This window comes from Piliocolobus tephrosceles, chromosome 7 (genome assembly GCF_002776525.5).
Source record: "Piliocolobus tephrosceles isolate RC106 chromosome 7, ASM277652v3, whole genome shotgun sequence".
In the NCBI taxonomy this organism is placed as follows: Eukaryota; Metazoa; Chordata; class Mammalia; order Primates; family Cercopithecidae; genus Piliocolobus; species Piliocolobus tephrosceles.
Window position 1 is genome coordinate 131508396 of NC_045440.1, and position 23407 is coordinate 131531802.

Consider the following 23407-nt stretch of genomic DNA (forward strand, 5'->3'; position numbering starts at 1 on the left):
AGCAGAACTCCCGTCCAGACCTCTCTCCACCACCCTAATAAAGCCAGTGTTTACACAGGCTGGAGGTGCTCATCAGATGATTTTGCCAATCCCCAAACACGGCCAGGGCCAGAAAGTGAGAGGGGTGCCTATTATGTCAGGTCCCGCGGCTGGCCCCCAGACAATGCCACTTCCTCGCTTGGCGCTGTGTGACTGCATAACAACGGGTTACTCATTTCCTCTGGAAAACTTGGCAGGGCCTCTTTGCCCCATTTCCTCCTCCCACCCCATCCTCAGGCTTCCTCTATTGAATTTTCTCCAGATTCCTGGGAACACCACAATGGAGGGCCTGGCCTTTGGCGGTGGACAGTCTGTGGCTGGGAGGGAATATCAGGAGCGGGGCCTACCTCTTTGCTGGGAATGCCATGCGCTCCCAGACCACTTGCCTGGTGCCAGCACTCAAGGCAGGTGAGGCCCAGCCATGGATATAAGGCGCTTCCAGGGCGGGGTTGGCCTTAAGGAGACAGGGGGTCCATGTTTCTGCCCCTCTCCCATTACTAACGGGTGTCTGCTTTAGGTATGATCTCCTTCCCTTCTGCCCCTCTCCTGGTAAAGGGATGAATAATGATGGCTTTCCCTGGGAAGTCTGAGATGGATTATCCCAAGGAGGCGTGAACATTGGAGGGCATGCAAGAACTATTGTCGCATGAGTTTTCTTTCTATCCTGTCTGCAGGACTTCACAGGTGAGCAGTAAGGGAAATCAGCCCCGTTTACTCCTCCCAGCACCTGCTTTATCCAACTCCCCACTCTGTGGCTGAGTCCCAGCCTGCTATGGGTGCGTCACTGGACTCCCAGTGAACTCTGTGCAGATTCGCTATTCATAGACATGGTACCTGATGGACACTAAGCTACATACAACTTCACCTTCCACATCCAAGGCCCCTTCTTTCTTTGCTAATTAAAAATAAAAAATAAAAACATAATACACATTATGTTTCTATCTTATAATACATATTTTTTATTTTTATCTCAATAAGTTGGTAGATATATTGCTAGATATACACATCTCTGACTATACATACACACACACACCCCTACACTCATGTATATGCGTATCTATCTCCAATGCATGTGGAGTGTTGTGCCAGGTTATCTTCACATTCAATTTTTCTGTTCTATTTATCAGTCTTAAGGATTGTCAGGGATTAGGGATTTATGTACAGCAATTTGGATCTTAGCAGTTCTTTTCATGGGTTATCTTATTTTTTCCTTCCAACAAACTTGGAGGCTATAAAAGGGCATATTATTGCTCTTTTATAGATGGGAATTAATTTATTAGCTAACTCAGTGTCATGAATTTTTTGTTGTTGTTTTGAGATGGAGTTTTGCTCTTGTTGCCCAGGCTGGAGTGCAATGGCATGATCTCGGCTCACCGCAACCTCTGCCTCCGGGGTTGCACTGATTCTCCTGTCTCAGCCTCCCGAGTAGCTGGGATTACAGGCGTGAGCCACCATGTCTGGCTAATTTTGTATTTTTAGTGGAGACGGGGTTTCTCCATGTTGGTCAGGGTGGTCTCAAACTCCTGATCTCAGGTGACTCACCCGCCTCAGCCTTCCAAAGTGCTGGGATTACAGGCGTGAGCCACTGCACCTGGCCAGTTTCATGACTATTTTTAAAGTGCCTGTTGTGTGTTGGGCACTACTATGTCCTGCATTTAGAAAGAGAACTCATTCCTGTTCTCTGCTTTCCTGTGGAGAGAGGCACAAATCTGTGGGTATAGTTTCTTGCTGGGCACACTATCGTAAAGCGGAGACCCTGTGCGTGAGATGTGTGCTGTGTACAGGGTGGGCGGGAGAGAGACTGGTGAGGGGATGATGCCCTTATGCTGGAAGGGGCAAGGTGAAGCCTCTGTGGGTTTGGTGGAACTCTGGAGACAGCTGCCAGAGGCCAAGGATGTGCTGTTTCTACCTGCTTGCTGTTTTCTCTGGGGCTAGCCATTGCTTCCAAAGCAGTGTAAGAGCCTGGGCATAGGAGCCAGGCAGAACTGGGTGGGGATGTTGCCTCCATAGCTTTCTAGATGAGCAACCTTAGGAAAGTTTGAACAGTTTCTCTACATCCTGGGTTCTTCATCCATGAAATGGGAATTATTGTTTGAGCCTCTAAAGCAAGACTGTCAAATGAGATGGGCGTGTGAAGCCTTCAGCAGGGTTCCAGCCTCACAGCTAACTCTCAACTAGCTGTGACAGCTACAGAGCTGCAGGTTGCTCACAAGTCAACATTGTAGGTGCTGGAGCCATCAGCTCAGCTACAGGATAAAACACTGAGCCCTTTTCACTGCCCTTTGAAGGGTCTCCTTTTCCCTAGTAAGGGCTATCGGCTAAGGTGACTGAAAAAGGGCCTTTCATATTTTCACAGGGGCAAAGAAACTTCCGTCGCTGGTTGGGCGTTTTATTGAGTAGAGGTGACTCCATGCAGTTCTTTTTGGGGGAAGGATGCTGCACATTCCATCGTTTAACAAAAATTTATTGAACACTTACTTTGTCTCAGGTACCTGTCTTAGTAAAGGCGATAAATAAGACAGCCTCATCCTCATCTTCGTCAAGCCACCAGTGTGGTGGTGGGGACTGGGGTGGGGACTGCTGAGGCATTGGGCCCTGGAAGCCTTCCCTCTGGGTGTCTTCCTCCCGAGGATGGTCTGGGCTGTCTCTGAATGGAAGGAAATTGGTCTGAAAGTGCCTCAGTGATCTTTGAAATAGGTTTGCCAAAGATAGGGGCAAAAGAGATGGCCAGCCTTTGTTTAGGGACTCCGGGAATGGTCTTAGGTCAGGAAAGTGAATAGGAACATTTCTCCCAATTTCTGGGCTGGAGATTCCAAACTGACTCCTTCATGGCAGGCTTCCTTATCTCTGCAACCTTTATTTACATGTTCCTTTCATAGATTTCTAACAGGATGAAGACTTTGTTGCCTGGGATAATGGTCTACCTCCAGGTGTGTGGGGAAGAGTTGAGAAGCTGCTAAATTCTTGGCTTTGACTTGTCAGTGGTTTTTTGGAGAGCCTGGAGCTGGAGTGGAACTGATAAAATTTGGTAATTGCTTAGGCAGTCTCCACTTTGGTTGCTCCTGGGGCCAGATGCGGTTGGGCTAGAAACGAGATCAGAGTTCTGTTTGGTTTTAACTGCTGTTCCTGGGTGCTCTGTTATCCAACCAGGCCCTTTCCTAAGTTCTTCTTTTAAGCCTCTTCCTTCAGAAGGAAGAAAACAAAATCTATATGCTGGCTGGCTGTACACAGCAACAGATATCACAAGAGGTTTTTGTCTGCTTTTGTTTCTGAAGGTTAACCCACTACCTATTTAGAGAGTCCAGGTTGAGGGGTGTGTGTGTGTGTGTGTGTGTATTTCCCTGGGGTTGGCATTTTCATTCAGGCAGGTGGTGTTGTGATCCCCTGTTGGAGAGGAAGAAGTGAAGTTTTAGAGAGATGAAGTGCTTTGTCTGATGTCACACAACTGATAGATGACAGAGTCACATATGTATTCAGGGGTCTGGTCCAAAGCCCAGAAGAAGGTGAGCCATGCATGGCCCAATGGCACAGAGCAGGAGCTCTGGTTGCACAATCGTGGGAGGTTACTTAATCTTGAGAAACCTCAGTGTTCTTATCTGTAAAATGGGACACTATGTATCCCAGAGGGTCATCGTGACCATTTATCAAAGTCAGGTCCTCTTCCATATGGAGCGGAGAATGGTGTCCAGCATGCAGTACGTGTTCTGATGAGTTTGGCTGTAATGATCATCCTGGTAGGGGTGGATTTGACCAGTAGCTGGAGTAACTGGTAGCTTCATGATCTGAGAGGTGTCAGTGGGAGGTGTGGGCCAAGATTGAGAATCTTGTCAGGGATGGCTAGGTGAGGATGGAAGGGGTTTGAGTGAGGAATGGTCTTGAGGGAAGAGTTGGACAGAGTGTCTTCTGTCTCTCTCTCTTTTTTTTTTCCTTTTTTTTGAGATGGAGTTTTGTTCTTTTTGCCCAGGCTGGAGAGCAGTGGTGCGGTCTCGGCTTACGGCAACCTCCGCCTCCCAGATTCAAGTGATTCTCCTGCCTCAGCCTCCCGAGTAGCTGGGATTACAGGTGCGCACCACCCACACCTGGCTAATTTTGCACTTTTAGTAGAGACAGGGTTTCTCTTTATTGGTCAGGCTGATCTCAAACTGCCAACCTCAGGTGATCTGCCCGCCTCGGCCTCCCAAAGTGCTGGAATTACAGGCGTATGTCACCATACCTGGCTAATTTTGTACTTTTAGTAGAGATGGGGTTTCTCCATGTTGGTCAGGCTGGTCTCGAACTGCCGACCTCAGGTGTTCTGCCTGCTTTTGCCTCCCAAAGTGCTGGGATTTCAGGCGTGAGCCACCCCGCCCGGCCGGCAGTGTTTTCTCTAAGCAGAACTGTAGCCCTGAAGTACCCAGGCTAGAACTCTCCTGTATCGAATGAGGATCACTCCTTCGTGCCAACTGCTCTCATATTACTTTGATGGCCTTTCTCAGAAAGGAGGAAGGTGGTGCTGGGTGTGGTTTTGGCTTCCTGCGGCCGCCCCAGTGCTGGCCTGACACTCTCTGAATCTGGTTCGTGGTTGGATCCGTGCGTCCTACAGCTCCATGTCTTGGCCTTGGAGAAATCATTTCCCTCCTGCCATAACTGTCCACCTTCAAAGGTCAACAAAGGTAGTAGGCACTGCTGAGCTCTTGCAGCCTTCAGGGCTGAGCTACTTCCTCTCCTGCTTCCAGTGAGCAGTTGCTTGAGGGTGCCTTCGAGAAGGAACCTCACCCCTAGTGTAACTTGAGCAGGTCTTTGCTCTAAACTCTTCGCTAGGAACATACCCTCCCATGGGACCTGGCATGGCACCCACCTCTGCAGAGCCACCTGTGCCACAGAATAACCTTTTCTCCCTAAACAGCCTGTGTGCCCTTGGTTGGATTCTCTGAATGAGAGGGACCAGCTGAAGCATAACTGTGTATGTTCACATATGTGCCTTGGAAGAGTTTTATGCAGGAAAGGATTTGTAAATCAGAAAAATGAATGCTGGTATCTAACTCCCTATCTCCATTTTAAGTCCAGACCAAGTCACCTAACCCCTCAGGCTTGCAGCCCGCATCATCCCCTGGGTGATTACCTTGAGTTATCTGGTTCAATCCCTTTGCTCTGGGCACCCTCTTTACCTCTACGAGTAAACTGCAATTAATTTGACAGCAGGGGCAAGGGAACTGATGAGTCTTGGGTGCACATCTTGAGATGCTTCGGCTCATTATCTAATTCATGCTTTTTCTTTTCTTCTTTTTTTTTAGACAGGCTGGAGTGCAGTGGCACAATCTTGGCTCACTGCAACCTCTGCCTCCTGGGTTCAAGTGATTTTCGTGCCTCCAGCCTCCTGAGTAGCTGGGATTCCAGGTGTGTGCCATCACGCCCAGCTAATTTTTGTATTTTTAGTAGAGACAGGGTTTCGCCATGTAGGTCAGGCTAGTCTCGAAGTCTGGCCTTAAATGATCCATGCTCCTTGGGCAGGGTGCCACCTGCCTGAATGAAAATGCCCACCCCAGGCAAAAAGACACACACACACACACACACACACACACACACACACACACACACACACACACAGAGACAGAGACAGAGACAGAGACAGACAGAGAGAGAAAGAGAGAGAGAGAGAGAGACCGACCTGGCCTCTCTCAATAGGTAGTGGGTTAACCTTCAGAAGCAAAGGCAGACAAAAACTCCCTGTGATGCCTGCTGCTGTGTAGAGCCAGCCAGCCTATAGATTATGCTTTCTTCCTTCTGAAGGAAGATGCTGGGATTACAGGAGTGAGCCTGGCCCCAATTCAATTCAATCTTTATGGGCATTGAACAAGGGCATTATTTATTACCCGTGGTTTACAGAAGTCAAACCCAAAGCCCAGAGAGGGAAGACGTTTTTTAGTCTCACTGTGAAAGTGACAGAGCTAGAATTTAGTCTCTGTCATGCTAAATCATGCTACATGCTCCGTCTAGTTCAGAGCCTGTGCGGAAGTTGACACTGGAGTCCCTCGGTTTTCCTCATCAGGCTCCTGGTCTGATTCTTCCAAGATCAGTCTCTTTCCCTCAGCAGAAGCCAGCTGGGAATCACTGGCTTTGTAACCTCTTCAAGTGACCTCCTTGGGGTGTGCAGAAGGAGCATGGGCATCTGGAGAACGATATCGTTTCTTCCTAGGGCTGGGATAGGAGCAGTATTCCTCACATCAATTCCAGAAACAGCGCCAGCCCTGCTTTCATCAGCGGGGGGGCCATGAAGAGGCGACAAGCCCTGATCAAATGTGAGCGAGATTGACAATCTCAGCGCTTTCCACGGAAAGGATGCTGTCCCGCATGGCTTCAGGCCTCCGAGGAAGCCCCATCCTGAGACAGAGAGAGACCCCAAATCATAGTGTGTTTCCTTTTGGCCAGAGATGAGGCTTACTCATCTCAGACAGCTGTGTCCACGGCATGTTCCTCAAGGACAGCTGCTCCAGATGAAAAGAAGAGATGCTCCCAGAGCCTTGAGGGGCTGCTGATAGGAACCCAAGGCCTCACCCTGGGGCTGTATCCTGTGGCTTCAAAAATATATATATTTGAAAGCTTCTAGCAAAACAGATTACACAAGAACTCATATGTAAGATCCCTTTGGGACTCTAACATTTTTTCTTAAGGTGTTTAAAGAAAAATGACACCTTAAAAAGAAATGCCATTTGTTTTCAAAGCTGCAGCACCAGGGGACGCGGAAGAGAAAGACTGAAGTGTCCCTGAAAATGAATGAAGATTCCAGTCTGGTTTTACTAATGTCCAAAATCTTAGGTTTATTGCCCTTGCGTTCCTCTCTCCCAGGGTCTGTGTGTGGCAAGTGAGTGGGTCTTGCTCGATGGCGCAGTCATCCTGTGGCAGAATGTATGCTCACACAGGGAGGTTTGTTGAGCGTCTCCTTTGAGCAGTCCTTCCTCTGGTGAGGTGCACAGGAGGGCCGCATGCCCATTTCATAGATAAGGAAACTGAGGCTGAGAGGGATGCAGCAATTTAAGACTTCTGGGTGATATCTCAGAAGCCCCTTCCCTTTTGTGGTGTGTACTTTCTCTATCTGGGAAGTTAAATTGGACTATGAGGGTTGGACCAAGGGGTCTTCTTGCTTCTGCTTTCTCTAGGCCAAGGCTTTGTGGTTATGGAGGAAGAAAGAGCTGGGGTCTGTCTTGCCAACCCAGTGGCTCTTCTCCCCTGTCTTCACCTGCCTTCTCATTTGACCAACATTTTTTAAGGGTTCCATGTGCAAACGTGGGGCTGCGGCCCTTTCCCAACCAGCACCGTAGCCCTGCACCCTGATATGGGATGGTTAAGTCACACAGACTTTGTGGATGGGGGCCTAGGACCTCAGGTGTAGCAGAGGTGGACAGGGTATGGTCTGGCAGGTGGAGGTGCTGAAGAAAAGCCATGTCAGACAGCACGGGAGCCGGGTGTGGGGTCTCTCAAAGCCTCGAGTCCCTGGCAGTGCTGTGCTCTGTGAGGCCTGCCTTTGACTCCAGGGCACTGACACTCATACCTTTTGCTTCTGCAGCTGACCACACTCCCTGGAGCCTTCTCCCGAGGTGGCGCAGGTGTCCTTGGCACATACAGCTATGGTGATGGTACTTTAAGTGGAGGCTGAATCATTTCCCCTTTGAGCTGCATGGCACATGGCTCCCTTGGTGTTCCCATTTTATAGCCAGGACACAGATTTGGAGAGGTAAGTGGCTTACCGGAGGCCGTGTGCTAACAGAGAAGATGAAGAGATGATTGAAGCAGGCCTGAGGGTCTATACATTTTCCACATACTTTCCATATCTTTAGAGGCCTGACCAAAGCAGAGCTTTTCCTTTCTTCTAGGTAAGTCCAAAGGCACCTGCCTGCTGGGCCCGCTGTTTTCTAACTTTCCTGACTTTCTGATCCCTTGGGGGTGATAGTCAAATATTCGAGTCTGAGGCATTGGGATACATGATGCTGGGTTCTGAGACTCTGTATCAGGCCTGAACCCTGCATTTTGTGGAGGTGTGTGAGAGAATATTCCCCCAGGGAACATGCCTAGACACAGGGGGGTAACAGTTGCCCTCATGGGGAGGCATCTGTTTACTCGCTGCTATGGGACCATTTCAGCCTTTCACAAAACCACTGTAGGTGAGTGAGTTCCTGCTGAATACCAGGCCTGGTCTCTTTAGACTCACTATTCCCACCCCCCCACCAACCCCTATGCTAGTTCATCTCTAGCCACATTTTTATTGCCATCATCCAGGCCTGGGCAGGCCAAGATCTTTTAACAATTTTAATTACTGAAAATAATGACTGCATTTTTTTTAAAGCCTAACTTTTGGTAGAGTCAGCCCAAAATACAGTCTTTGTGTTGCCATGTGGGAACTGGATTTGGAATTGTTCTTCCATGAGACTACAGAGCTGAACAGCAGGCCAGAGGTCCCAGGAGCTGATCAGACCTGGCTCTGCTCCTTGATGGCTGAATGACCTTGGGCATTGTGATTCATATTCTCATCTGCCTCCAAGTGTGGCTACGAATGCTTTTTATCCCACTTATTAATTTCTATGATTGCCATAAAATATTAACACAAATTTAGCATTTATACACTGTAATATATTCATGCATAATTTTTTTTTTTGGGAGCGGGGACGGTGTTGAGACAGAGTCTTGCTCTGTCACCCAGGCTGGAGTGCAATGGTTTGACCCTGGGCCACTGCAGCCTTGACCTCCAGGGCTCAAGGGATTCTACCACCTCAGTCTCCAGAGTAGCTGGGACTACAGGCGTGAGCTACCACGCCTGGCTAATTTTTTGTATTTTTTGTAGAGACGAGGTCTCACTATCTTGCCCAGGCTAGCTTGGAACTCTTGGACTCAAGCGATCCTCCCACCTCGGCTTCCTAAAGTGCTGGGATTACAGGTGTGAACCACTGTGCCCAGCTCATGTCCAGTTATCTAGGGCAAAGGTCAGACACGGATCTCTCCAGGCTAACATCAAGGAGCCTGTAGGCTGCCTTCCTTTCTGGAGGCTGCAGGGGAGAGTCCGTTTCCTTGCTCATTCTGGGTGTTGGCAGAATTCTTTGCCTTGAGGTTGTAGGACTGAGATCCTGTTTTCTTGCTGGCTGTCCAGTTGCACTGAGCTTCTGGAAGCCTCCCCTCTAGGCTTATGGCCTCCTCTCTCCATTTTCAGGTCCAGCAATGGTGGGTCCAGTTCCTTTTAGGATTTAAATCTCTTCTCCCTCTTTCTTTTCACTTCTGTGATCTCAGCTAGAAAAGATTGTCTAATTTTAAGGATTCATGTGATTGGACTGGGGCCACGCTGATAATCCAGAATAATCCCTACTTCAAGGTCCTTACTTTAATCACATCTAGGAAGTTCCATTGCCATGGGAGGCAACATATTCACAGGTTCCAGGAACTTCCAACATGGACATCTCTTTGATTGGAATGGAGTGTGGCAGGTATTCTGACACAGTACCTCAGAAGGGTTGCTGTGATGATTAAGTGAATGGATATGTGTAAAGCACTTAAAATATTATGTTGAGCCATATGAATTTGGCAGCATTGAATTGTTGACCTATAAAAGGTCAACTTAATAGGATCTGGTCTATCGTAAATCCTCAGTAAATGTTTGCCGTCATTACTGTAGTGGTAGAAATGTTGTGCTTTATTTAGCCAGCTTGCTATTTTTGGGCATTATTTTTTATAGATTTATTATTATTTTGGTGTTATAGTATATATGTGAACACTGTGATCATCATGCCTTTTTCAAATTTTATTCTGATTTAGGGCAATGCATGTCTTTCCAGGCCACACTCAGTCTCCTGCTCTGGTACCAGTGTCTCTCTGGCCTGAGGGACCCGTCTTTCTTGCAGGGCCCCTCGTCCAGCGCCAGCTCAGCTCTGGGCCATGAATGTGGGGTAGGAATTTTCTCTTTTGGGAAGTGGGCCATGACTCTCCTTCCGGAGACCATCCCCTTTGACTTCCTTAGGGCCCTTGGCTCTTTGAACCAGCCTGCGGGGCACCAGCCCTTTGGGCCCATTTTTGTCAGGGGACGACTCCCTTCCCAAGGGCACCCTGAGTCCCAGGTCCCCAGGCCCACAGAGGTTGGGCTCTCAGAGTGTGATCGCATGTCCCCAGCTCTGTAACTCTCTGCATGTGGCTCTTAAGACTCACAAGGCCATGTTTGCCTTGGCCGGACACTTTCGCCTGTCAGTTCTGCCCGTTGGGAAGTGTCATCCCCGTTGTGTGAATGTGGAAGGGATTGTGGAGAATTTCCATGGCTTGCCTAAGGTCATAGAGCTGCCATCTCAACCTAGGTTCGTCTGCCTGTGATGCCAGGAAGGAAATCAGGTGTTGTTCTGTTCTTGGTGACCCACAATCACCTCTCATTAATGCTTCTCCTGCAGGCAACTACACAGCCAGTGGTGGGAAAGCACCTAATTTACATCTTCATACATTGAAACTGATGTCACTCACCTCTCCCCCTTGACCTGGAAGAGCCCCCCAAGGTTGCCATAGGAGACATAACTAACCATTCTACAGCTACTGAAACTGAGGCCCAGGGAGTGTCCAGAGCTTTCTGAGGTCCACCATGTACCGTTGACCAGGATGAGTGATAGCCACCTGGTGTCAGTGTTGAAGGTTCTCATTCAGTAGAGCTGGGTTCAAATTCTGACTTGCCTGACCAGCTGGTGCCTCATTTTGCTTTAAGTATTGGAGCCCCCAGCTTTATTGTCTTTCAGTGGGAAAGACTGTGAGATTCAGTCCCTCCTTGAAGCAGGGCATCGGCTCTCCTGTCCTGAGTGCTGTTTAGGTAGTGGCTGTTCTGAAGTGGCTTTGGAAAACCTGTAATGAAACTCATCTCCAATGCTGAGATTTGTATAAACTGTCATTTTAACTGTGGTTATTATTCCTTAGGATTTGAGAAATAAAATCTGAGGAGGGAGCAGGACTTGCCTCAGGGCCTCCTCTCTGAGTTGAGTAACCCATCTTCTCAGGTCTCCTTTTGTTCTGTCTTGAGCCTCTCTCCTGAGGTCCTGAAAGAAGAGAATGTGCTGTTGTGGGGGGCCTGGAAATGTCCCATGGACCATCTGGTGACTCAGTAAGATGATGTGTGTCCTCAGGGGACAGAAGGAGGTCCCGCACAGGGCGTTCCTGCCCATTGACGCCATCCCCAGATCCTAGTGCGGGGTCTGACACATAGCAGCCTCCCAGTAATCTTAAGTGGAAGGACACATTTCTCAAGTGATCTTAGCACCATTTCATGCAATGAATTCCAGCCCAGTCCTTTATTCTGGCCAGCCCTGGTGGGTCCATTAGCTGCAAAAATTAGTCGTGCTCAGTTTTAATGCAAATGAGTAAGTATTACTTTATTGTATTGATTGATAAAGAAACTCTCTTTGTATGATATCAAGACCATGAAGAAATTGCAAAGACATAGGTGGGATCTACAGCAGGGTTTCTCAGCCTTGGCGCTGCTCATATTTTGGATCAGATGATTTGTTGTGGGGGCTGTCCTATGTATTGTAGGATGTAGCTCAGCATCTCTGGCCTCTGCCCACAGGATGCCAGTAGCACTGTCAATCGCAATCCCAGCTTCCAGTTGGGACAGCCCAAAGTGTTTCCAGACATTGCCACATGTTCTTTTGTGGTGGTGGTGGTAGTGGTGTGTGCATATGTGTGTGCAAAAGTCTCCCTTTGTTGAGAACCACTAATCTAGAGACCACCTAATAGGGTTGGCACGGGCTCTTCCACAGAGCCTTCTGCTTGAAGACAGACAGGTTGACGGACAGTTGGGTTTAGGGAAAAGAAGACTGAGTTGAGGGTTTACAGTGAATTTCATCCCCGATGTGGAAGATGAGTGTTCCATTCCTGGCTGTAGGACGTCAAGCATATTACTCCACATGTGCGAGAAAAAATCATCCCATCTACTTCAGGACTTTTGTGTGATTAAAGAGGCAGGATAGTCTAGCGGTTTTCATTCCATGGGCACTCTATAAAAAGTAGGGGTTGTATTTATGATTAGTAACAAAAAGCCTCCTAAGGAAAATTATTTTTGGCTCTTGTTCAAGATCCTGTTGACCATTTATTTTTAAAGAGATGGGGGTGGACCAGGCTGGAGTACCATGGTGCCATCCTAGTTTACTGCATCCTCAAACTCCTGGGCTCAATCGATCCTCCTGCTTCAACATCCCAAAGTGCTAGTATTATAGGCATGAGCCATTACACCTGGCCCATTTGACTATTTTTTATGCTTGATTGTAGAGAAGGGAATGTAAGTTATGAAGATCTAAACTATAAAGCCTGCATGGCTTAGAGGCTGAGTATGGATTGTGGTTTAAGGAAGCCGCAGGTTCAGTTTCTCGTTATGCCACTTGCTAGCCATGGTGAGACCTTGCCCAGCTTTCATACTCTCAGTTTCTTTGTCTGTAAAGTGGCGACAATAAGAGTACTGACCTCACTGGGCTGTTGTGTTAGTGACTGTGGTGCCTATATGGGCCCTCCTTTATGTGAATCCCTCTGCCACAGTTGTCCCATTTTTTTTTTTCAATGGTGACCCAAGTTCCATTATGGACGATCAGGCATTCAGGGGAAGGAGGGATCCAAAGCAGAGACAAAAGCAGCCAGCCAGCTCATCCCCTCTGCAGCTGATACCGAGGAGGAGCATGCCAGTGGGAAGAAGCGTGGCCATATGGCCGGCAGGATGCCTCACTGGTAACACTCAGCCCGGCCCCTTTGAAGTGGTTTTAAGACCAATTTGGTAACTTGATTTGGAAAGTGGTATCGATGACTCCGAGGGCGCAGGCTGCTCATTAGCTGCTGTCTGGGCCCAGCAAATTGGTTTAAGTGGAATGAAATTGGTTCCTTCCCTCCCCATGCTCATGGCTGAGGTCCAGGCCCGATTGTAATGGGAACCTCTCCTGGGCAAAGGACATAGAAAAGCTTTCCAGGGAGTCTGACCCTCCTTTTTCACATGTGAATTCTACTTTCTCCTGGGGGTCAGGGCAATAGGCTGATAAAACATAAAAACGAACCTGAAGTGGGTGGGGTGAGTGTGTGTGTGTGGGAAGTCGGATCAGAGGAGAATGAACAATGAATAGTTGCCGAGTATTTTTCAAGGGCCAGTTAACCATTCCCCTGTTGAGACACCGTGCTTGATGCATTTTTTTCTTTTCTTTCTTTTCTTTTTTATTCTCTCATATTACAAACACTGCTGGGAGGAACATCCGCACGTGCTTTCTCGGTCATTTATGTGACAGCTCTTCCAGGATTTATACCCCGAGGTGACTTCGCTGCCTTGGAGGCTAAGGAACATTTTCTGTTTTATAAGATGCGATCACATTGCCCTCCAGAACAATCATGCCGATTTACACTCCCACTGACTGTACACAAGAGCCCTGTTTTCCCCCATCTGGTCACCCACATTTGATAGGTCAGATTTTTGCTTTTTGCCAGTCTCATGGGGGAGATGCCATTTCTGGTAGTTCCCCTGATTGCCAGGGGGATGAGCAGACTGCCCTCACCTGCCCCATGCTGAAGGCCCTCCAAAGCCAGCATGAATCCTCACATTCCCTGGTCTGTGTCCTGACAACCTAGGAGGACACACTGGTCTTGTCCATTGCTTATCTGAAACGATTTCCTTTCCCTGTTCCTTTTGTTGCCTTGAGTATCAGTTTTGGACCTCCCACTGAGCATTTTTTTCTGTTACGTAGCTATAGACAGGACTGAGTTCTTTGGAAAATGATCACATCCCACTGTTGTTCCCAGCTGTTCATTTTTTCCTTCAACTAACCAACATTATTTAGCACTTTACTCAGCACAGGATGTGGAACCAAAGGCCTGGCTTTTGGGACACTCACTGTCCCCGATCAGCTCTGTGTCCTAGAGAGAGACCCATGAGCTCTCTGGGCCTCCTTTTGTTTCTCTGTAGTAAGAGACTAAAGCTACCAGCCTCCCTGCAGGTTAGAAAAGAGAAAGAGTTAGTAACACAGGCAAATGTGTATGAAGGGGTTTAGAGACAGGCAAGACAGTGCACCAAGGCAGGGCCCCCTGGAGTGCAGACCCAGGAAAACCCTGCAGGCCAAATTGCTTCTGGTCTGTTAGGGTACCAGCCACTCATCCAAGGCAGGGAACTTAGGGCGACTGGCCTTTCTGCCCTTGCTGACTCACCCGAGCTTGTTGGGTTATTATTAGGCACGAATCATTCAATCGATGGTATTGGGTGCCTAATATATCAGACACTCCTAGGTGCTAGGGACATAAGAGCAAGCAAAACAGACATGGTTCTGCCCTTGTGGGCCATATAGTCTAGTGGAGGAAGGGGGAGGAGGTTAAGTATTTGTAGGAAGGTGAACCCCATGTCAAGAAAGCATCTTCCATCTTTCCAATGTTTCCAGGTAGCCTGTTACTCATGAGAGAGAGGAAGTGGTGGCCATCGTCATTGTTTGGTAACTTGTTTGTATATGAGAAAATGCTGATTCCCAAGAAAAGGAAAGAGACTACGGATGAATGATGGCACGACTATTAAATAGGAGTACAATTGAGCACCTACTGTATGTGCTAGACCCTCTTGTAAGAGCTTTGTACAAATTAGGCAGGCAGGCAATATTATTATCCCCATTTTATCTACAAGGAATCTGAGTACAAAGTGATAGCTTTTCTGCAGACCTTGTGCACAGGGGTCAAAGTTTGGGAACAATGCCTTTCTTTAATTTGAAAGTATCTGTTGTTGGTCTCACTTGTTGGAATTCCTAGAATCCCAGAAAAGGAAGTTTTAGTTTTCTTCTGCCAGCATCGGTCAGCCTGCCTTTGACCCAAGGTCACAACTCCCTCCCTCCTCCCTTCCCTTCCCTGCTCTGACACTCTTACCTTGTTTTTGAGTTCCTTATTCCCTAGTTTCCTCCAAGCAGCAGGCTCTGGGAACAGTCCTGTTCATTTATATAAGAAATATTTATTGAAATGTAGACATTGTTTTCATAATACCTGTGTACAAGTTAAACCCATGGTCACTTGCTCAGATTATGCCTCTTGTTTATGACAAGAGGTGGTCCCTTGTTGAAGGCCTGTCACATGGCATGTACTCGATCTTTTCTTTCCTTCTAATAAGTAGGTGAGTATTTTCCTCAATTTGCACACGAGGAAATGGAGGCTCAGAGAGCTTAGGTTGCTTACTCAGAGCCACACAGCTGGGTTAAATGGGTTCAGCACCATGAAAACCTGACCTTTGATGGCTGCACTCTTATTCTCTGGCTTATTGGGAAAGAATTGGACAGGGATGGTAAATGAAGTTGATGGATGCAAAGAGATAATTACTGTTGCTCAAAGGTAGATCGAGAGCGTTTGGGCAAAAACAGAGCCATGAACAAGCCCTTGAAAGTCCCCTCATCCTGGGCCTGTGGTCTGTCCTTTGTAACTGCTCTTTCTTTGGCATTCCCTCCCCCCTGCCCAGCCCAATGCCAGGCACACTGAGCCTATGGGGATTTACAAGGCAGGCCTCAGGTTTCTCCTCTCCCAGGTGGGCATAGGAATCACTGCTTAGCTTAGATTTGGGAGAATGGAAGAGTCAGGCAGAGTCTCACCCGGCCCTGCCTCTGCGCTGCTTTGACACTGGGGCCGGTTTCCGGCCCTCTCCGGACGTGGCCAGGTGTGTTGTGACTGCCCACCAGAAGCTGGGTCTGTGGATGGATGGGTGAAGAAAAGGCGATGATCACCATCCAGGGACAAGGTTTCTGAATCTTGTGAAATACTTACAAATACTTTGAAGCAGGAATACAAAGAAGAGCTCACATTTATTGAGCACTTACTATGTGCTATACCCTCTTGTAAGAGCCTTGTACAAATTAGGCAGACAGACAATATTATTATCCGCATTTTACCCATAAGGAAACTGAGTGCCAAGTGACAGCTTTTCTGCAGAGCCTGTGCACAGGGGTCAGAGTTTGGGAACGCACTGCCTTTCTTTGATCTGAAAATATCTGTTGTTAGTCTCACTTGTTGAAATTCCTAGAATCCCAGAGAAGTAAGGTTTAGCTTTCTTCTGCCAGCCCCGGTCAGCCTGCCTTTGACCCAAGGCCATAGTAAGTCCCAGAGTGACTTCCCCTCTGTTTTATTTTCCCTGACAAAGGGATACGGTATTGTGCAGTGGCTATGGATGGCGTGTAGCAGCATTTTCCCTCTCTTGAAAAGCAGCAGCCGAGTGGTGGAGCACAGAGGTATTCCCTGAGCCCCAGCTTGTGCCCCCGGTAGGTCTAGGGCGTTGGGGGAAGGAGACCCACTCTAGGTGGTCCCGTCTGATTTCTCAGGGGAGAAAATTCACAGGTCCATCTCCTAGCTGTCATCCAATTCTATGTAGAAGGGGAAAGCCAAGGTTGCCCTCAGATTTTGATCTTGGTTTGCTCTGATTTCTCCATTCCACACCAGGAGAGCTTCAGGGAAGCTTGGTGACTATGACTGGATGAATTCTGTCCCCCTTAAACCATAGGTTGAAGTCCTACTCGCCATACCTCAGAATGCGACTGTGTTCAGAAATAGGGTGTCTAGAGAGGTACAGTTAACTGAGCTCACGTGGTGGGGCTCTAGTACGGTCAGACTGGTGTCCTTATCGGAAGAAGAGATTAAGATGACACAGGAGGAGGGAAGACCACATGTAGACACAGTGGGGAGGTGACCATCTACAAGCCCACGAGAGGCCTCAGAAGAAACGACTCTGTCCACATCTGGATCCTGGACTTGTGGCTTTCAGGATTGTGAGGAAATAAACCTCCATTGTTTGAGCAACCCAGCCTGTGAAAATGTGTTCTAGCAGCCCTGGCAGATCAAGACAGCGACCACGAGCAAGTCGCTCACCCTCTCGGAACCCCCTTGGTCTCAGCTCCAAAAGGAAGCTTGAGAATTTCTACCTCACAGGCTGTGGTAAGAGGCGTCAGGAATAGCCGCCTTTCGTCGGGGGATCACTGTGAGCCAGGCCCTGTTTAAGCCTTTTCCATGTCTGAACACACTTAATCCTCATGTGTAGCCTTTGGCTGGGGAGGGGGGATACTGTTGTTCCCATTTTACAGATGAGGAGAGTGGAGCACAGAGCTGTTAATTAACTTGTCCAATATTCGTCACCAAGGAAGGGGCCGGTCAACACGTGGAACTTCGTAGTTGGTCTCTGGCGCCCACACACCAGATCACTATGCCGTCCCAGCTGTTGTTACAATAAGACTATGTAGGTGAAGGGCTCACCTAGTAGTAGCTGGCTTGTGGGACACATTGAAGGCCAGCCCCCTGTGACATGAACCTCCCATTTGCTGCATTGAGTTTGGAACATTTGCACTCTAGGAGCTGTGTGTGTGTGTGTGTGTGTGTGTGTGTGTGTGTGTGTGTGTCTCTGTCTCCCTCTCTCTCTCTCTCCTCTCTCTCCCCCACCTTTCTTTTCTTCCCTCCTGTTTTTGGGAGGGAGCTCAGCCTGCCTTCACTGCCCCTGCCCATCAGCATCCACTCCCTATTCAGCCACCCCCACCCCCCATCCCTGGTATTAATTGACTCTGGCTCCTGTCCCGGAGCTCAGCCTGGCATCCAGACCTGCCGTGCTATACTAGCACCTCTCACATGGTTAAACCAACGGGCGTGGCATTTAGCAGATGACGCTGAAACCCGTGAATCTGTCCTTTCTTACTGGGCCATCACTGCTCCAGAGTCCCCGCCTCTTTTATGAAGTGGCTGTCATGGTTGATGGGTGAGTGTCAGGCCCCACCCAGGGACAGGGAGGCCCAGTGCTGGCTGTAGAGTTACCCAGACCTTACGGTAAAAACGCATCACCCTGAACGGGGGCCAGGCCAGGCATCAGCCCAAGCCAGCCCTGCCCAGCAGCTGGATTCTGACTCGCTGAGCCTTAGTCACAGGCCAGAGACTCTTCTGCTTCCAGCTGAGGCTGTCCCCCACCTTCCCTGGCGGCCCCGGTTCCTGGAAAAGCTACGTGCCAGAGGACGGGAGTTTCCCTCCAACTTAAGCCATTAGAACGCTCATTTATTGAGCACTTACTAGTGTCAGAGACTGTGCTAAGCACTTTACATGAATCTTCTCATTTAATCCTTTTAATAAACTTCCGGGACACATGCTCTTCTAATCTCCCTTTTACTGATGATGTGGGCTTGACAGTGGGAATGCTAACCAGAGAAAGCGGCTTACCTCACTTGGGTGCCGCTCTGTGCCAAGTCCTGGGGTTAACACCCAATAGTCCTGTGGCGACGTGTGGTTATTACTGTCCCTGCATAGGAGTGGGAGTCTGAGACCTGGGCGTTTCTGGGTGTCCCATCTCCTGTGTGCCATCTGCCTGTCCAGCCCTTAGCCACAAAGCTGTTGTGCCATGCGGGGAGATGCGGCCAGAGTTTCCGAGGTGAGGCTGATCCTGCTTCAAGCGTGGGAGCTCCAACCACTGCCCCACGCTGCCTCCACTCCTGAACCTGAAGGTGGAGGAGTTTCCCACTGTCTCAATAAGCACCAGGGGCCAGGGGTCACCGGGCTCAGACGGAATTTGCTTAAAGGACTCTTGGGAGAAGAGCTGATTGGGGGATGGGAAGAGATAGCTGGCAGTCACTTAGGAGACAGATGTGTCACCAGAACTAAAGACTGACCTGGAAGGACTGACTTTCACCCTAAAGTGCCTGGGCTGGGAATTCTCCTTTATGTCTCCTTCCCTCACAGTTGAGATTCAGGTGCCCACGAGGAGCACCCTGTAGTGAGGAGGTGTAGGAGGGAGGATGGCGGACAGCTCAGTCTCCTCAGCACTTTCACAGCTTATAAGCCATTTCACAGACATTATGTCATTCCATTGGGCCATCACATGGGAATGCAAGCCCCTGTCTTGTCTTGTCTTTTTTTTTCCAAATGGAGTCCTACTGTATCACCCAGGTTGGAGTGCAGTGGTGTGATCTCGGCTCACTGCAACCTCTGCCTCCCGGATTCAAGCAATTCTCCTGCCTCAGCCACCTGAGTAGCTGAGATTACAGGCACATGCCACCATGGCTGGGTAATTTTTGTATTCTTAGTAGAGATGGGGTTTCACCATGTTGGCCAGACTGGTCTCGAACTCTTGACCTCATGATCCACCTGCCTCAGCCTCCCAAAGTGCTGGGATTACAGGCGTGAGCCACGACACCCGGCACCTCTGTCTTAATGAAGAAGGAACCGAGGCTTCCTTAGAGAGAGAGAGGACCCTCCTGGGAAACTTCCATCCCACCTCTTCCTACTACCCCAGTGCACTGCTGGAGCTCAGTATTCCTGAGGTGAAGCTCCCTGCACAGCAGTGTCCACTGCCGTGTCATTGTCATACCCGTGCCCTGGCAGAGAGCTCAGGGGTAGGGCCCTGGGTAGGAAGCCCAGGGCAAGGCCAGTGGGTAGAGTTGATGCAGGCCTCAGGCTGATCAAAAGGAAGAGAGCGTCACGGCATGAATCTGACATCCGAGGGACGTCAGATCACAGAAAGGTCTTGAGATTAGAGCTGAATGAATACCACAAGGAGAAATTAAAACCATGTAACAAAGGAAGACAATAATATCAATAGCAAGCCTCCCCCGGTCATCACATGCCTAGACTGTGGCTGAACCTCACATTTGTCATTGCACTGGTCCTTGGCGCTGCCCTTCATGGGGAGAACTGTTTGCCCTATTTTGCAGACTAGGAAACATATCCAGAAAGCAGCTGAGCTGGGAATTAAGCCCAGGGTTGATCCCAGAACTTTCCTTCTTTCCACGCTGCTGCTCCTTAGAAAAACAAAAACAGAATTCTTTTCTTTTCTTTTTTTTTTTTTTTTTTGGGTGTGGGGATGGAGTCTCACTCTGTTGCCCAGGCTGGAGTGGTATGGTCTCAGCTCACTGTAACCTCCGCCTCCTGGGTTCAAGCGATTCTCCTGCCTCAGCCTGTCAAGTAGCTGGGACTACAGGTGTATGCCACCACGCTCAGCTAATGTTTGTGTTTTTAATAGAGATGAGGTTTTACCACATTGGCCAGGCTGCTCTCGAACTCCTGACCTTATGATCTGCCTGCCTTGGCCTCCCAAAGCGCTGAGATTACAGACGTGAGCCACCGTGCCTGGCCAAAGAACAGAATTCTTTCAATGTTGCTCTAGGAAATTAATTTTTTAAAAATGAATTTCCTTCTGCAATGCCTGGCTCACGACAGACTGTAGATCAAGAAACAGATCTTGGGCCTTTGCCACCCAAGCAGGTTCGGAAAGACTGCCCCGGCCTCCATGTGCCCGGGGAGGCCAGAGGAGCCCACAGTTTCACTGTCTCAGCAGAGATGGAGGAACCTGTTAACCTGTCTTAGAAGCTAATAAAAAAATCCCAGTGAGATCATGTCTGTTAAAGCCCTTTGAGCTCCCTGAACTCTGAGACTGTCTTAACACTCACTGTCTCATTGCTTACTCAGCACTAATTTCCCCAGGGCTGCAAAGCCCCTTCCTTGTTTCCAGTCTCCTGGTTTCCTTACTCATTTCATTGATGCTCCTTTACGTCTTGAAGATCTGCCTTTTTTTTTTTTTTTCTTTAAACATCCTATTCTAGAAAGAACTTGTATGTTTTGGGTACCTATTTTGTGCTAAGTCTTTTTTCTCCATTGACTTTATAGTCATACTTTGAAATAAAATGTAATATGTGCCCTCATTTTCAGATGAGGCAACAGAAGCACAGTCTGGGAAGCTCAGCAAGGTCTCATGGTTTAGAATGGCAAGCTGTGTCTGCACCTAGGTTGTGCCTGCATTTTTCAGGTCATTCTCTCCAGTAGGCAGAAGCTTCTCTGTCCTTCCTCAATGGGAGAGCAAGGGCCTGCCTGGAATTTGGCCCTAAACTGACGGTTATGGCATATTACTTATTCTTGCTTTGAAGGTCGGGTCGGACAATCTCTGTCCTTTTGAGTTGTTCTGGAGTATCTTGGCCCCGATCTGCTGGGAGATCACCCCACTGCAACCTCCCTGTGCAGGAATGTTTTTACTGGACTCTGTGTAAAATGAATGAACAGACAGACCTTGATATTGGAGATATCAGCCTGTAGATTGCCTGAGAACCTGACTCAAACCCACTCTTGTCTCCATCTGCAAAAATCAAGCTCTTTGGAATGCCTTTATCAGGGGGTGGCCGTAAAGATAGTTGGAAGAATAAATTATAATAGCTAACATTTATTTAGTATTTAGTGTTATAGTAACATTTATTTAGTATTTAGTATCAGAAACCATTCTAATGTTTGCTCTGGTAGCAACAGCACTATCCACACCCCTTCCAAATTAACCATGAGATAAATTGAACAGGTAATTTGCTTCCATTTTACAGATAAGAAAGCTGAGACTGAAGCTCTAACTTGCAGAATCGGAGCTGAAACCCAGATCTCCTGAGATTAGAGAAGACATTTCCTTCTCCCTCCTCCAAGAAATCTGTTGTGAGCTCATTTCTATGTGGACTTCCTAGATGACTGGAACATTGTTTTCTTCTTTTCTTTCCTTACCTCTTCTTTTCATTTGTTTCCTTTTCTTCTCTTTTGCTACAGTTCACGTAGGTGCCTGGTTCATAATTTCTCCTTCCCAGGAGAATCCCAACTACAGAAGATACATACATACATGCAAAGCACGGCCTAGGCAGGTTGGCTCCAGGACTTTGGAGAAAACACTCACGAAACTTGAAATACTGATCATCTTGAGTATCTCTTAATTATGAGCAGTAAGGCACAACCATATGCAAAAAGAAACCAAAACTGTGGACATGGCTCCAAGAAAAGACTTGCCTTTCAGGGTGAAGCTGACCTCTGTTACTCTTAAGTTTCCTTGTGGGTCTCAGAATGTTATTTGAGAATCATTCTCAGGAATGACAGAGGCCTACAATGCCTATATCTTAACTAGAACAGATGCCTTTTGATGAAATTGTCTTGTTGTGGTTGTGTGACTGCTGTAACTGAGACTCAACAAGTACCCACTTCTTTTTTTTTTTTTGAGACAGAGTCTCTGTCACCAGGCTAGAATGCAGTGGCGCCATCTCGGCTCACTGCAACCTCCACCTCCCGGGTTCAAGCGATTCTCCTGCCTCAGCCTCCCCAGTAGCTGGGACTACAAGCACAGGCCACCACGCTCAGCCAATTTTTGTATTTTTAGTACAGATGGGTTTCACTGTGTTGGCCAGGATGGCCTCCATCTCTTGACCTCATGATCCACCAGCCTCAGCCTCCCAAAGTGCTGGGATTACAGGTGTGAGCCACCACACCCAGCCAACAAATACCCACTTCTACCTGTGGGTGTCCTTCAGCCCCCAAGTGTCTCTCCCAGGTGGGAGTTGCCTGCCTTGCACAGGTGAACAAACTGAGGCCTAGGGAGTGGCTTCCACAAGGTCATACAGTGTAGAAGAAGAATTGAGGCCTCTGTTTGAATTCGTGGATTCCTCCACGAAGCAATGACTGAGCTACTGCTTTTCAGCTGGCGCTTGGCTTGGTCCTGGGAGGCTGTGCGCTCTATACCACAGGCCAGGGCTTTCTGTGTGCTGCCACATTTATCCTTTGCACCATCCTACAAGCCTGTCCTCCAGGTCCTCCATCCTTTATTCAAAACATTTAGGATGAATTATGTTTGGGAGTTTATCCTGTTTTGAGATTTCAGAAAGGCAACGGAGTATGCCTATCATACCATGTGTAATGGGCTGAACTGTGTCTCTCCAAATTCATATGTTGAAGTCTTAGTACCAAGGACCTCAGAATGTGGCTGGATTTGAAGGTAGGGCCTTTAAGGAGGTGATTAAGTTAGAATTAGGCTATTAGGGTGGGCCCTAAGCCAACTGGGCTAGAGTCCCTGTAAGAAGAGGAAATTTGGACAGAGACACCAGGATGCGCACACACAGAGGGAAGGCCATGTGTGGACACAGTGAGAAGACAGCCATCTGCAAGCCAAAGAGAGGCCTCAGGAGACACCAAACTGCCAACACCTTCAACTTGGTCTTCTGGCCTCCAGAATTATATGAAAATAAGTTTCTGTTGGTAAAGCCACCCAGTCTGTAGTCCTTTGTTATGTCAGCCGTAGACCAATACACCATGTGACTAGGGCAGTGCCTCTAACCAAGCCCCAAATTTCTACAGGGAAATATGTTAATTTCCATACTAAATCGGATAAATAAAATCCATAAACAGCTTCATGGTCGTTCAGATCAAGACACTAAGTTGCCAACACACAGTGGGCCTGAGAGTTATGCCCAAAAGTCTGTAATTCTCTCCGCTCCCCTCCCACGCCCTTCCCTTCCCGAGACAGAGTTTCTCTCTGTCGCCCAGGTTGGAGTGCAGTGGCGCAATCTTAGCCCACTACAACCTCCACCTCCCAAGTTCAAGTGATTCTCATGTCTCCCGAGTAGCTGGGATTACAGGCACG

The 23407-nt window shown here is 48.3% G+C and overlaps 1 long non-coding RNA gene across 28 annotated transcripts in view; it reads left to right on the top strand.

Annotated features, from left to right (window-relative positions):
* Positions 1–23407, top strand: part of LOC111550512 — a 310717-nt gene that overhangs the window by 143140 nt on the left and 144170 nt on the right. For 26 of the 28 annotated variants that reach the window (XR_002734093.3, XR_003309486.2, XR_003309502.2 and 23 more), the window contains exon 3: positions 7583–7750. The exons of the other annotated variants lie outside the window; for them this stretch is intronic. This is a non-coding gene — a long non-coding RNA (uncharacterized LOC111550512). The remainder of the gene's footprint in view (positions 1–7582; positions 7751–23407) is intronic. 28 annotated transcript variants of the gene reach the window in all.